Source organism: Myotis daubentonii, chromosome 5 (genome assembly GCF_963259705.1).
Source record: "Myotis daubentonii chromosome 5, mMyoDau2.1, whole genome shotgun sequence".
NCBI classification, from domain to species: Eukaryota; Metazoa; Chordata; class Mammalia; order Chiroptera; family Vespertilionidae; genus Myotis; species Myotis daubentonii.
The window spans coordinates 88,373,908-88,387,242 of NC_081844.1; the positions used below are offsets into that span (position 1 = coordinate 88,373,908).

A 13,335-nucleotide genomic window follows, 5' to 3' on the forward strand; every position below is an offset into this window, starting at 1 on the left:
CGATAGGTCATATTTTCCAAAAAAAGAAATGACCCCAATATTAATCTTCATAATTATTAGTAGATAGACATTAAGAAAGCTTGGTTCTTTTCCCATTGATGGGGGCGATGTAATCACTTTGGTGACTTTCCTTCAGCATCATTACAGCTTTAAACTTAGCAGGACAACTTTGCTGGTCTTCATTTGGCTTATCTAAAATCCTAGGGTTTTCATTCCCTGCATATATTTATAGTCAATAATTATTTTAACTTACATTAAATCCAGGATTTTGGAATCCCAGGTTTGTGATTTCACACTGTGTCACATTGGGTCACCCTAATAAAAAATTTCAGCTGGAATATGTGAACTTGGTACCAAGACAGAGAAGGTGGGCAAAGAACACCTGTTAAAGTCAAGGGATTCACTGATTTCGCAAGAATTTCTACTGACTCGATATACAACAGCAAAAGGTGTCCTGAGAAATAGGAAAGAACCAAAAATAAAAATCCTGTACCCTTTCATTTGATTGTTTCTTCTTTCAAGCAGAGCTACATTCATACCTTGATTAAAATATTACATATATGGCAAGCTGGCTTTCAACATGGCCTCTAAAAGGAGAGCTAGAAATTGACTCTCTGAATGTGTAAGAGCAGATATTTTATAGGGCAGAGAATACTCCTGCTTGGGGGTCTACATATCATACACTCATAATGTTGAGTGGAAAGAATCCTTAAAAATAATGTGATATAATCCCTTAAATAAGTCAGAAAACTTGTCAATCAATCATTCACCTGGCAATTGAACATCAGCACTTAGGGATCCAGTATCTGGACCGAAGTCAAGAAAAAGTAAACTCAACACTTTTATGTATTGGGATGACTAATTAGTCCAGCAGTATACCACATTATATGGCTTTTTAGATGTATGGTTTGGATTTAATGACCTTTTGCTAAACTGAATGGCAACATTCTCTCTCTCTCTCTCTCTCTCACACACACACACACACACACACACACACACACACACAGACTTAAAGGCAATGAAAGAGAAAAATGACAAAAAGCTGACATTACTTATTTCTATTTTTTTTAATTGTCTAAAGTTTTACATATGTTTCCTTTTTCCCTATTGACACTCCCCCCCCGCCCCCAGCCATTCCCACCCCAGGTAAGCCCCCACCATACCAGTGTCTGTGTCCATTGATTATGCTAATATGCATGCATGCAAGTCCTTTCATTGCTCATTTCTTTGGGAAGCATTTATTATGACACAGAAATGCCAGCAAATGTGAGGGACAGTCACAGAGTCATAAACATCTTTATAGCTGGAAGGGCCCTTATTGAAGCTAATGTAGCCCAAGACTTTCCTTTTACTGAAAGAAAAATAAAGAGCTCAAAATATTTGCCAGTTTTAAAGGTTTCTGCCTCAGTGGCATTTGATGAGAGAGAGAGAGAGAGAGAGAGAGAGAGGGAGAGAGAGAGAGAGAGAGAGAGAGAGAGAGCAGAGTATTTACTGCAAAGGCTGGAGTACTGATAATCACAGCTCAAAGAAAGAAAAACAAAGTGAAGGCAGGCAAACCAGAATCAATATTCTCATTAAATACTCAGTGACCATTTCCCTCTGGATTTATATTTTTCCTCACTTTCTGGGTTACTTTTTATGTACTGAATGCAGAAAAAAACAGTAATGAAAGAGTCCCTTGACTGTTACTGGAATCAATGTATCTAACATGTCTTCCAATACTTACTGTGTGTATGGCCTCATTATATTCCCATACTAGGAAGGGTTTAAAGAGGAAATAAGTTGTTTACTTGAATTATAAAGGTAATTTGAAACTATGGTTATCCCCAATTCTTCTAAATAATACAGATGAGTCAGCATCAGGTCTGAAAGTTTTTTCAGGTTGACCCCAGGGAGAGTGCTGTTTTGCAAAATTATTGTCTTCTGAACAAAACGCTTCTCCACTATTTCATCAGCTACTCTCAGTCATCAAGATCCTTACGTTAGTCAAACAGCATTTAAGGACACCAAGAAGGTGGTAAATGATGGCACCATCTGAGCTGAGAACAGATCGATTCTGCTTAGATTATAGTTGGCCATACAGCCAAAGATCAATGTTTCAAAGCAAGAGGATTATATAAAATAAATTTAGACTGTGAATGTTTTCAAACTATACAAATGTTAGTGAGAGTTCAGTAAGCAAATGACCAGTGGCTGACTAGAAATATTAATCCCGCCTTTTTACTACCTTTCAGGGATGGTGGCTAAACCATTTAGGTTTGATTTCAAAAACTTTAAGTAGAATGAAAGAAGAAAAATATAAAATCATATACCATAGTTAGAAGAGATTCGACAATACGTGTAGTCAAACCTGTCCAGATAGGAGCATTAGTATTACTCAGGCATGTTTAAGCATGCATTTAGAGACTGAACTCTATAAAGGATAAAAACCTGAAGGTCGCACAGTGGTAGAAAAATCAATTTCTATGTTGCAGGCTGATATTTTCCTTTCTCTTGTTTCGTAGTGTAGCCTTGTACCCTGTGGAGCCTAAAATATAGACAATCTAGCAAGAAGAGAACAAGATGTCTGAATGTTCTTTTTAAGCAAAACTGACTAGAAGTAAGGGGTTTCCTGTTACTTCATTTTAAAATATTAAGGTTTATGCCCTAACCAGTTTGGCTCAGTGGATAGAGCGTCGGCCTGTGGACTGAAGGGTCCCAGGTTCGATTCCGGTCAAGGGTATGTACCTTGGTTGCAGGCACATCCCCAGTGGGGAGTGTGCAAGAGGCAGCTGATCGATGTTTCTCTCTCATCGATGTTTCTAACTCTCTATCCCTCTCCCTTCCTCTCTGTAAAAAACCAATAAAATATTAAAAAAAAATTTTTAATTAAGGTTTATTTTTAATGATTACTAATGTTTTAGGCACCTAGCTCAAATTACTATAAATTCTAAATTTTGTAATTGCTTTTATTGAATGAAGTGATTTAAAAATAAGTCATAATTCAAATGTTTTCCTTAATACAGCAAAAATTTCACATTTTCTAAAATTCAAAATTTATTTCATGGTTAATTAACTACCTTTTAATTCCTCCTTAAGAGATACAGGGACAAAGACTGAGCCAATGGAGTAGGAGTAATTCCTTCCTCTGGGTCTAGGTAAACCAGAGCAGAGCAGAGGATAGAGAAACCCCAGTGATCCAGAGTACCCATTTTCATAATCTGAATCATCTAGGAAATTCATAAAAAAGCAATGGGATCTATAATATCTTCAAGACACCTAAGTCCTTCTCTCTGTCTTGTCAGTGCCAATTGGAAGAATTAGTATCTTATGAATTTTCATGTGAATTCAGTGTTAATTTTTAGGATAAACTCTCCAGTTGGTTATTGTTACATAAAAAATATTGTCAATTATCTTGTTATTCTTTTAACACGTTAAGCACCATGTCAATCTGGTGACTGACGCTATACTTTCCGTCTGGACCAGTCAGTCACTGGTGCCGCCAGCATGTTGGTGAAATCAGATATGGCAGGCTAAACGGAAAGGAAGACAAAACAGGCTTGGTGCTTAATGTGTTAATAATTTATTGGTAGAATGACACCATATCCTAAATTTTATAGAATGATGCTTATTTAAGCTACTAGAGGCCTGGTGCATGAAATTCATGCACGGGTGGGATCCCTAGGCCTGGCCAGTGATCAGGGCCTATCGGGGCCATCTCGCCCAGTCCTGATGGGGGGCGGGCCGGCTGCCAGATGGGGCCTGCTGGCTGGGGCCTGCTGGACAGGGGGAGGGGCCATGGGAGGTTGGCTGTGGGAGTGCACTGACCACCAGGGAAAGCTCCTACAGTGAGCGTCCACCCCCTGGCGGTCAGTGTGCATCATAGTGACTGGACAACCGGTTGTTCCGGTCATTCGGTCGTAATGGTCGCTTAGGCTTTTATATATATAGATTACCTCTAATTGTTTCCATCAGTATTCTTGCGTTTTAAAAAACAATTTTTCTTTTGAAATATGTGCTCAAATTAGGTATATCTGACCTATGAATAGTTTATGAGACTTAAATATGAATCAGTAATGACTATGAAGTAAGAGCTTAGCTTATTTTTGGAGGTTTCTCTCTCCATGAAATGCTGCATAAGAAAGAGGCAGGTAAGAAATATAGGTGAGGCACATTTGCTTGGTTTACATTTTCATTGTGTTATAATGGGTAGCATTTTCCAGGGGACATTTTCCAGTTTGCAGCAGAAGGCATGATGAAAATATCATCCTCTGTTCTTAAGCACAGGCTCACAAGGCTTTTTTAGATTCACAATGATCTCAGCAAAATTTCATTCCTGAAAATAATACCAATGAATTGTTTTCTGACCAAATAGTATCAACTAAACTTAGATTTGGTTTTCTATGTAGATTTTAACTGCAGTTGGACTCCAGAATTTCAAGCATTGCAGTAAATGATCTTGATATAGATTCCAGATAAAGAAAGGGAACGAAGACTTTTTCCTCATACTGAAGTTTAACTGGATCAGCAGGTTAGGCACCTATAGAGGTGGCTGTCCCCATTGGCTTGAAGATAGTCCTCTGTATTTGCCAAGGATACCTCACTCTTCCCAGTTACTCTTTTGCTATTTGATTTCAAAACTTTCATGAAAGCAAGATGCTGCTTTAATTTATCTTTTGAGTGAGGTTATTATTTCAATTTGTTTCAGCTTGATGTTTAGATACAGAAATGAAGAAATGATTTTTTTATGATTCGTAAATTTATTAGGGTGGGTTTCTATAATAGCTATGAGTGCATTAAGTAATTTGATGCTAATATTAATTTACTAATTTATTTTAATAAATTACACTGAAATCAATGGTTTTCTCTTAATGGTGTCACTATGTCTGACTTGCAATTCCCTTTGGAAGGGAATTAAAGGAACCACAAGGGAAGAAAAGAAATGTCCACAGCTTTCTTATTTATGTCACAGCATATAGTAGTGTACACCTTTTAATGATGGATTTTTAATTGGTGTGATTTGTTACCTTTTGAGTTTTTTCTTCTATCAAAATTTAAAATCCTGAGATCACATATCTGAATACAAAATCCATTTTATCTTCACAGCCAAAATAAAAGGATGAGAACAGTGCAAAGAACTACTAGTGAAAAAGCTCTTCTACAATCAGGCCAGAGGTGTTTCAGGGGACAATTCATTCATTCATTCATTCAGCCAGCATTTGCTGAACACATGTATTGTGCTAAGCCATTTGCTATTAACAGTTTAATTTTTCACCCTCATAGTGAAGGGTAGGGAAAATCAAGAAAACAAACAAAAAGCTCTAAAATTACAACTTTGGCCAAAACCGGTTTGGCTCAGTGGATAGAGCGTCGGCCTGCGGACTGAAAGGTCCCAGGTTCGATTCCGGTCAAGGGCATGTACCTGGGTTGCGGGCACATCCCCAGTAGGAGATGTGCAGGAGGCGGCTGATCGATGTTTCTCTCTCATCGATGTTTCTAACTCTCTATCTCTCTCCCTTCCTCTCTGTAAAAAATCAATAAAATATATTAAAAAAATAAATAAATAAAATTACAACTTTGATACATGCTATGAAGGAAACACACAGTGTACAGAGGGATATATATGTATATTTTAGAGGCCCACTGCACGAAATTTGTGCACTGGGGAAGGGGAGGTCTGTCAGCACGGCGTGCAGCCTCTCGCAGTCTGGGACCCCTTGGGGGATGTCCACCTGCCACGGGATCAGGCCTAAGCCAGCAGGCAGACATCCCTCTCACAGTCCAGGACCCCTCACTCCTTACCACCTGCCTGCTTGTTCCTTACTGCTCAGCTTGCTGCTCCTTAGTGCTGCCACAGATGAGGGAGGGAGGGGTTCCCGCCACTGCCTCTGCGCTTACAAGCCATGAGCAGGCTTCTGGCTGAGCAGTGCTCCCCCTGTGGGAACTCACTGACCACCAGGGGGCAGCTCCTGCATTGAGCGTCTGCCCCCCGGTGGTCAGTGAGCATCATAGCGACTGGTTGTTCTGCCATAATGGTTGCTTAGGCTTTTATTATATAGATATGGACCTCTACAAAGGGTCATATTAAAGCTCAAAGTTAAAGTATAAGAAGAATCCAACTAGTCATATTTTAAAAGGGGAAGAGTCTGATGAGAGTGAGCTTTCATTTAAAAACTATATTCATATTTAAAACAAAACATAAACACATTCATAGATACAGAGCCAGATGGGAGGGGGTGGGAGGAATGGATGAAAAATGTGGAGGGGAATAATAGATACAAACTTCTAGTCGTGTTTTTTTTAAGCATAGCTTATTGATTTAAGAGAGAGAGAGAGGAAGGGAGAAGAGAGAAACATGGATTTGAGAGCATAACTAGGCCGGTGCCCTGACTGAGAATCAAACCAGCAACCTTTCGATGCACAGGATGATGCCCAACAAACTGAACCACACTAGCCAGGGCACACACTTCCAGTTTTAACATAAATAAGTCATGGAGATGTGATGCACAGGCAATAAGGTCAGTAATATCATAATAACTTCGTTCAGTGACAGATGGTTAATAGACTTATTGTGGTTACATCATAAGGTATGTAAATGTAGAATCACTATTTTATACACCTGAATCTAATGTAATATTGTATGCCAACTATACTTTAATAAAAAATAACAATATAAAATATGAAACAAATAAAAATATATACAGGTTTAAGGGATATATACGCCAAAAATATTTCAGTTTAGTCTGAGAAGTCATGTGACAGCTAATGTTTGTCATTTAAATATTTTTTCATAAAGGGGTTCAGTTGGTCACAGAGGTTAAGATTACAGGATGCCACTACCATACTGAGGAAAAATAACATGAATCCGAAAGATATTTATAATTGTTTTTTTAAATTATTATTTATGCATGCACCTGCTGAAATTCCCAGTGATTCAAACAGGGATTTCACTGACTTGGGCTAAAAAGTCATTCACTGTTAGCAGACAAGAGATGACCCAGGTTAATTTAATGCCCATTGTGAGAGGTAGTAGCAAGCCTGGGTAACAGATCTTGTATTTCCTGAAAATAATGTTTGACTCACAGCTGCTATAAAGCAGTAGGCTCTACCTGTATCATAAGAAGTATTTAAAGCAAAGTGTAAAGAGCCCCAAGTGGGGGAAAAAACATCTTGAATCATCAAGAAAAATGCACAGCGATTAAAAATGTAGTAGAGACATATTTCATTGACACAGTAAAATAACTATAAAACAATGTTTAGAGTATGGTCCCATTTATGAAACTGTATGCCTGAGTGTGTTTATAGTGTCATATAGAAAAAAAAAAATCTAGTGGGAAATATTCCAAAAAACTAAGAGGAATTATTTCTTGATGGTAGGCTTATGAATGACTTTCTTTTTAAACATTCCTGTATTAACTTTTTTTTTTCTTTCTCTTAAAATGAGCATGTATTTTTTACATGTGAAAAAAAAACAGCACCTTTCAAAGACAAATTTTAAATGTACTGGTGAATACTGATTTAAAGCAGAATGTCGTTAGTGAGACAGATCTCTCTTGCACCGCAAGCTAATGGATGTGGAATGATAGTTCAGACAGCACAATTTGCTCTTTGGCCAGCATGGAATTACCAGTCAGACAGAGCGTATGGTAGGGCATTCGCAAAGAAAGGGGGGCACCAAAAATTAGAATATTCTGGAGAAAGGTACTTACTTGACTTTTGATATTTCAGAAAAGTATAAAACTGTTTGTTCGGGGAAAATATCAGGAAGTTGTTGAAGCTATGTACACTTGTTTATTATTTAATGCCCTTTCTATTTTTTAAGAACACGTAGGTGGAGAGATGCTTAGGACATATAGGTAGGAGGTATGGCTAAGTGTTTTCAAGGTCCAAAGCACAGAATAAAATGATGTTACCTTCCAAACTCTCATTAAAAATAAAAATAGTACTTGGTCATAAAATAAGTGCAGGGCAGTCCAACATAGTTCTGACTTTTCCCTAGACAAATGCTTTTGTGCTTTTCTGAAATATCAGGAATCTCAAAGTTTTTCCAAAATAATTCTTGTGTGCACCATTTTTTTTTTTTTTGGGTCTGATACCTTAACCATACACTTAGTCTGTTGAACCAATTCAACATGATCAAAGAGCAAATCATGGCACCTGAAATATTGCAATAAAAATCCAAATAGAGATGAGCCACATTTAATGCAGATCTACTATATTTGATATTTAAAAATTCAAATTGGCAAGGTAATTTGTTACATTTTCTAATATGGCACATTTGGGATCATGAGATTTGGAATCCAGCTGCAGTTAGGCCATTTACCTAACCCCAACTTGAACAAGTCTAACCTCTCTGAGACTGTTCCCACTTATTTAAAATACTTATAGTGATAGAATCGGGGGGAATGCAAGCTAAAAATAAACAATGTAAAATTAATGAGAACTACAAAAGATTATCCTATATAATAAAAGGCCAGCGACCATAACGGCATAACAACCAGAATGACCGATCGACCAGTCGCTATGAGGTGCATTGACCACCTCTCAGTCCCTTCCCCCATCCCACAGACTACAATAGCTGGATGGCCAATGGGGAACCACGGGAAACTGCGGTGGGTGCAGGCGGTGGGGCGGGACTGGGGACTGGCAAGTGGGCAGAACGACTGACCTCTTGTTCCCTCCCCGCAGCCTGCAGGCTCCAATAGATCACCAGATGGCGAACAGGGAACCTGGGTGGGTTTTGGCGGCGGGGTGGAACTGAGGACTGGTGAACGGGCAGAAGATGGCCCTGATTGCAGGCTAGGCCTAGGTACCCTACCCACGCACGATTTCGTGCGCTGGGCCTCTAGTATTAATACAAGGCGTAATGACTAATATAAGATGCGTTATTTTTGTCATTAACTTTTCACATGTGTACATCTTAAATCCTCCAAAAAATTCTATTGCTAACATATGCAAATGTTGCTACCCATATAAGTTGTTTTGCAATTAATTAATCCATCTCCTTTGTAAACACAGTTTCAGTTGTAACTGACCTCTCAGAATAACACCCAAGTATAAATATTATGTTAAAACTTCCATGATAAATTTGGTTTTCTGTTAGGCTCCAACCATTGGAAACAAGCATTAATCTTTTGATAAACCTATAAGAAATGAAGAAAATGGTTCTGACTCTCCTTCTAGTTCTTCCTGGTTGAGACTTGAAGCATGTACATAAAACTGAAATATGTTTTGAGATCACTTAAAGAAATAAGGAACATCCTATCAGAAAGTGAGAAATCAGATAATGTGTTTTATTCCAATTAAAACAAGTTTTACCTAAGTTTAAGTACCAGTCAAAATATTTACTATCTCAACCAGAACGGCATTTTCAAGATAGTGTTTGAGAAAAAGATAATTAGCTGTTAAACAGTTCATTTACACAATAATTTAAATGTGCCTTTTTTTTTTTTTTTTTAGAAAGAGAGAGAAACAGCAATGTGAGAGCTTAACATCAACTGGCTGCCTCTTGTATTCCCTCCATCAGGGATAGAGCCTGCAACCCAAGCATGTGCCCTGACCGGCAATCCAAAAGGCAACCTTGCGGTGCACAGGACGAAGCCCAACCAACTGAGCCACACCAGCCAGGGTTTGAATGTACCTTTTATATATATTTTGGTTTGTTCTGACATCAATCTGATGGCTCTTGAATTATTTTGTATCTAGCCCCCAATGAACCCCATTTCATTTTTCAAAATTAGCCATACAGAAGGGATAACTTTAATATGGCTATTAGGCGTCACACTCCATAGAGTTACTAGGAAAGGACTCTCGTGAAATGGCCATTTTTCAGTTCCCTGCATCCTGACAAGATGACATATAAATTTCTCTGTGCAGGTGATCAATTGATTTTGTAAAAAAATATCCAGATTTTGTCATTTAAAAGCCCCTTACAAAATGGAGTCTGACTGTTACAGGTCTAGAAGTACATGATATGAAACACTCTTCAATGGACAGTTGACTAGAAAGTCAGAGAAGTTTTTGAGAAAGAATCTAGTCCATCCCAAATAAATTCATGTGTAGGTCATACTTATGGAGGTTTTGATGAGAAAAGAATGCACTGCCCTATCTGGTTACCCAGTGGACCATTCAAATTTGCTATCAGAAAGTTCTACATTTTGTATTTATAATCTCCATTCTTCCCAATGCAGGTAAATCCCATTTTCCACTCTTTAGGTCCCCAAAAATAGGCAAGAAGCAATTTCCTACATGTAAACCCTCAGCTTCTCTGAAGCAAATAACTGTCATCTCTCAGGTTTCTCTAAACGTAATAATCCTAGTTTCCTTATCCTTTCTTAAAGAGTTCAACTTGTAGTTCTTTATACATAATTCACTTTTCTGTGGCTCCTCCTTAAAGTCTATGTAATCACCTCAAGTTGTGGCACCAAAATCTAGACCTGTATTCATATCAGGGTCTGACCACGTAGCTGAAATATATGACTGTTAGTTCTATATCCGTGGCCTACAGTGATTTGCCTCTGCTCAAATTGTACCAACATCACCTATAAAACCATATCCCCATGGAAAGTCAACACAAAGGAAAGAAAACAAAGTCCCAAGATACCTGTTTTCATTGCATAAAACAGAGTCAATTATGTCTTGTTTCCTTAAAGCTTACTGTAGATATATCTGAAATTGTAATTTTTGGAGGTCAAAAGTTGTCATTAAAAAATTCAGGATGCAGTGTGTTAAAATTTTGATATGACATACAAGCCCAAGGGGTATTTCCTTGCTTGACTTTATGTAGCTGTTATAATTAGGCACATGGTAGCAAGACTTTACAGAGTTGTGCATCTATGTAATATATGACATGCCATAAGCATATTAAGTGCATTCTCTCCATTAAGTTGCTGAAGAGTCTTCCCATATATAAGCCAAATAGGACATTTATTCTCAGAGAAATTAAACTATAAACCTGATTCAAATACATATACAATTTTTAAGTGAAGGGAAGATTAAAATAAAATGAAAGATGAAAATAAAATGAAAGATTAAAACCAAAAAAAATACTGCTATTTTACACTGTAGAAAATGCTTGCACTGACAATGATATTGTTAGAGACGAGATTGATGGCCGAAACTAGTCCATGTGATGAATGTAATACTACTAACACACTTTTACCTGTAAGGATTTTTCTGGCTTTAATTCAATGATATCCATTATCCTGGGTGGTAATGGAGGCCTGTACCCTACTCATCTTAGGCATCTTTAGTCTCCTGAGCAGTCCTAAAGCCTTGGCATAATCAAAGGTCAAGCAGATCCCAGTAAGCATTTGTAAACTACAATGCCCGCCCCCACCCCCCATTTAGGCTACAAGCCACACATTCTTTTGCTAAGCTTTGCTCTCTCTTATTCCGTTTCACTGTATAAGCAGATTCATTTGGAAATGGCCAGGGTACTTAGGAAATACCTAGATTTTTTCAAAACAATCTCACTTTCCTACTTGACCACCTAAGTAAGTGAATCCAGAATACAACATTTGAGAGAACTCTAAAATGGTGCCTGGATACTGAAGGAATGAACAGCAAATAGCATCACTATTAAATAAAATGAATGCATTTCACCATCCAGCTTGCCTGTGCTTTCTGGGACACAAGGCACAAACATGAAAGGGAAGGGGTAGAATTCCAAGAAAACTGATTTGTTTCCACAATCATTTGGCAAGACGCTGTACACAAAATAATACCACAAGCCACCTCCCTTTCCCATCATTGTCAAGTCCGGGTTCTCAAATCACCCCCCACAAACCTAATTAAAAATAAAGAAAAGAGGCTGGCTATGAATTCACATCTAGGGCGACGATACATATTAAATGACAGGCATCTGTCCTAATTGGTCACAACAAAACTGATGGGCAATAACAAGAATAAATCTCACATTAATCCAGATGAACTCAATGAATAATTTCACAAACCAGAAGCATACTTTCAAAAATATCCAATTACCTCCAAGCATGCAAGGGCATTTGATAACCCATAAGAATGATTGCAAAGAATGCTTTGCACATAAATATGTTTCATAAATGCACTCTAAGTGCTAAGTAATGTGTATATATGTTATGCATATCCATAGAGTATACATTTGTGTAGTCACAATGAAATGTATGCACTAAAAATGAAACTGTGCCCAGCAAATGGTTTCTCAACAAGAGCACATAAGAATACGGAATAGGACGCTCAATTCTGGGGCCACCTTTCCCAAGCAATGAGGGGATAGAAGCAAAATCACCTTATCATTAGACAGAGAAGCTTATGAGGCACCGAATGTGTTTTGGAGGAAGGCCTAGCCCTGAATGTGGGAGCAGCAAATGAAATGATTCCTTTCAAAAACACCCATTTCTTGTTAGCTTTTTCCACCCCCTGGTTCTGTTGCTAAGCTCGGAAGGAAAGAAACCAAGCGCTCACTCTGCATTCTAAGCCAGTAAAGATAAAATCAGAACACCATTTTTTTTTTTTAACGGCAGCGGATGCCTTCTTACTTCTCTCCTCCTGGCAACCGTCCTCTATCTCCATCCCCATCTCTGTCTCTACATCTTCTCCCACTCTAAGGGAGTCATTGTTCCAGTGCAGGCCACAAATGTATACACAGGGCATTTGGGAACAAACTAAACCAAGAAGATAGCTCCACTGTGTCTTACTCACCATGCGGAGACCTGGAGAAGCTGTTGAAAGGAGGGAGAGGTGCAAACTGAATCCATTTTCCTTGTGACCGAGTCGGATGCAGCCTCCGAACCCAACATCAGCAGCGGCTGCTGGGATTTTTTTTTTTTTTTTTTCACCCTCAGTCTCTGGCTGGCGATGGTGCAAAAAGGAACCACCCTTCCAGCCCCACTAGAGTACCAGCAGTCCAGGCGGCGGCAGCACCAGCATCACCACTTGGGCCTCCTCCCTCTCGGAGGATGGGGTGAGCTCAGAAGCAGCCAGGAACTTGCAGCAGACACCTCCTCTGGCTCCTCCTCTCCTGCCCCCTCCCCCACAGCCCCTCCCCTGCTGCGGTAGAGGCTGCCCGTCCCGGCAGCTGCTGGTTGTCATGGTAATAACCAATGGTAAGCGATCGGACTAAGGGGGAGGGGAGATGGGCGAAACGCTGGAGGAGCTGGAGGGGAGTGAATTTGTGCTGCTGCCCTCTGGGATGCTCTTGGGCTCTCTTATCTTGGACTCTGGCTCTTTAAAAGTGGGGCAAGGGTGCATAGGCACGGGAAGAAAATAATTTAAATCGAATCGAAATCTAGACTCTAACGTACAAAACAGCTCAGCTATTTGTGCATTTTTATATGGTTTTTCCAGTGAAATGTACTAAGTTTGCGATCAGAAAAA

General features: G+C 38.9%; 1 protein-coding gene across 4 annotated transcripts in view; it reads right to left on the bottom strand.

The window, feature by feature from the left end:
• The window catches only part of JAKMIP2 (janus kinase and microtubule interacting protein 2), a 127,323-nt gene extending 114,360 nt beyond the window's left edge, over positions 1-12,963 (bottom strand). For all 4 annotated transcript variants that reach the window (XM_059698795.1, XM_059698796.1, XM_059698794.1 and 1 more), the window contains exon 1: positions 12,661-12,963. The gene's annotated coding sequence lies outside the window, so the exon portion shown is untranslated. The remainder of the gene's footprint in view (positions 1-12,660) is intronic.
• Positions 12,964-13,335: the final 372 nt, after the last annotated feature.